We start from the raw sequence: 3,126 nt of genomic DNA, 5'->3' as shown, positions 1-3,126 counted from the left end.
TTTCTCTCCTCTATTTTATTTAACTCACTAACACAACTTTCTTAAATCTTATGCCAAAATGAAACGTCTCAAGTAACATGAAATGGAAGGAGTATTATTTTGTGATCCAACTCTATTAAAATAAAAGAAGATAATATTTCTACTAAAACTGAATAAATAAAGGCATCACAGAGCTGAATGACTTTTCCAATACAAATATTTGAACTTATTTAATAAGAGTAGTAAAAATATATATGTACATTTTAAAATTAAATTGCAACAATTACAAAATTTTACACTAAAAGTACTAATAGAAGTAGAACACGTAATATAGATATAGGCAAGCCTATAGGTAGGGGACTTGACAATGACATTAGCCAATTTTACTATTAATAATTAATTTAATTAATTTTTTTTATCTCATCTTCTTCGACAAGAGCAATCGGCAGCTATTAATTTAATTAATTTAACTAACACATTAAATTCTAACTCACTACCAAACGGGCCTAAATGTATAATCTAAGGGCTACTCATTTCTGTATTTCTAGATTTTGGGCCTGAAGCTTCATTATTGCTTGTGGGCCCAGTTAGAAGGCCTATAATCATAGCAGATCTACATGCAGCCCACATATACATGTACTACTACTTTCTCCCTTTGTTTTATTTATATTAATAATTAATTTATATAATCCCCTCCCATCTTACAATCTAAGGAAAAATATACTAATGCATTTCATCAATAATAATACTCCAATATTTTTATTCTCAAGTACATTTTATTTAATATAATAATTTAAAATATAACAATCACATATGGTAACACTTGGTGAATTATTTGTAGTAATGAAAGCGGCAACGCATTCATATTTTTTAAAATTGAAACTTAATCAAATAACATAGACCAATTCATTCAGTCCGGTGATTTCATGTCGGAATACGGCATATATGTTCCCTAACAGAGTTAAACACATTATTTAATTAGTGCATTTGACACTAAACAATTTCGTAATTGATACGATCATGGAAGCCGTGCATCAAAGCTTGTACCTGCAGCTGGCTTCAATCAGTATTATGCCTATTGATATGAATTCCAAAAGCTCTGAAACTACTACCAGTGTCTTCGTCTTCGAAAGAGCTTCGCGTGGGTACCTTGCACACCTCAATCGGAGTCCGGTGGAGGGAGTTATAACCGTTTTACGAAAGCCGCGCAGTGCAGAAAAGTTCCACCCGGCCGGGTGTCATTTTCGGACCCCAATTTGCCCTAGCGTGTCATCCAAGCCTTAAATAGTATTTTTCCTCATTTTTCATAGTTAGTTTTGATGAAATTAGATGCTTGAGTGATTTATTCCTCTTGAAGAATGTTTCCTATCTAATTCCTAGATTTAGGTTGCCTTGAAGATCTAGCCATGAATGCATGTTAGTTATGTTGTAAGTGTCTTAACTTACTTCATCAATGATTTTGTATTCCAATTTTCACCCTATCCAATGTTATTTCCTTTCTTGTTCTTCTTAGATTCCTTAGTTCTTGTTGGGTCTATAATTTTCCTCTTGTTTTTATTGATAAATTAAAAATCAATCTCACAAAAATATCTAGATCAAGCATCACAAATATAGGTAATTCCTTGGGAAATGGATCTTGAATGACATGGATCCACATCAATAATCTACCTCAATTAAAGTATATTTAATTTTCTACCTCATTTATAAAATTTATCATTTGTGCACTTTTCGCGAGCACAGCTAACATTATTATAAGTTCACGTCAATTTTGTTGATACCTCATTAGTTATTATGAAATTGTCAAATATACAAAAAATAAAGTTTTATTTATTGGTTTATTTTTCTTTTAACTATAAATGGAAGAGTTCGATGGATTGATAGTTGAATTTCAGCATTAGATGATGGTGGAGGGTAAATAATTTTATCATTGTTACATGGAAAATGAAGCACGCTTTTGCCTTTTGGTGCCGTCAAGTGCATTGTTATTGGCCATGCGTCTATGCCACCTAATATATATGCATAAACTACCAACCCAAACGACGTCATCTTGTCATGCGACGTGCTTTTATTTATTAAGTACTCCCTCCGTCCTCGAATAAGAGTCGCTAATTTCCTTTTTGGGCCGTCCCCCATTAAGAGTCACTCTTTATTTTTACCATAAATGGTAGTAGGTCTCACATTCCACTAACTCACTCCACTCACATTTTATTATAAAACCAATATGAAAAAAGTGGGTCCCACATTCCACTAACTTTTTCAACCAATTTTTTCTTTACATTTCTTAAAACTCGTGCCCGGTCAAACAACGACTCCTATTAGGGGGCGGAGGGAGTATTTATTTACCTTTCATACATTGCTACGTCAATTTTGACATTGGATTTTTGTTTATTATAATATGCCAAGTGTGATTAAATGAATAATGATGTATGTTGATCAAATAGGGCATAATAATAGAGTGCTTAATATAAGAGGTTCAAGTCTACGCGTGATGCGACTTTTAATTTTTTTTTTCTGTTCACATGTAAAAAAAAAGCTATGATAAGTTGGATATTATTTTGCATAATTTGAGAATTGATCATTTCGTAATGTTTGCTTGCCACTTGTCAAATAACTAAGTAGTATATATACGTTGAAATATACTGTATTAAAATGGTAGTTAAAGGATTTCATCCAAGTTCTTTATGCTCAAGTCTGTGCCGCCTTGTGTGACTTGTGATGCCACATCGGTAGATCAAACAAATTAATTAGAAAGTTATAATTATCAATTTATGTTGGTTTGATCTTGTGCATATATAATGACAAAAATAAAGAAGTAAAATGACCGAATAAAGTGGCACGCGTCGACACGTGTTTCCATTAATGTAATTTAGGTAGTTTAGGGTTTGGTTTGTTGATTGTTACACTTGGAGTAATTTTCAATAATGACAAAAACAAATCTTAGTAAAACACGAATAGAGCTGCAATTGAAAGACGCATTTAAGCTGCCAGTTTTAATGAATCATTCTCGTAGGTTCCAATGAATTTATGACGATAAGATGATGAATTAATTGGAATAAAATTAAAGGAACCAAGTATTCACTTGAATATATAACAATAGTAATAAAGAAATACACAAAATATAGGAACAAGTAAACAGATGTACAAGAT

This window comes from Salvia splendens, chromosome 1 (assembly GCF_004379255.2).
Source record: "Salvia splendens isolate huo1 chromosome 1, SspV2, whole genome shotgun sequence".
Classification (NCBI taxonomy): Eukaryota; Viridiplantae; Streptophyta; class Magnoliopsida; order Lamiales; family Lamiaceae; genus Salvia; species Salvia splendens.
This window is presented reverse-complemented; position numbering follows the sequence as displayed.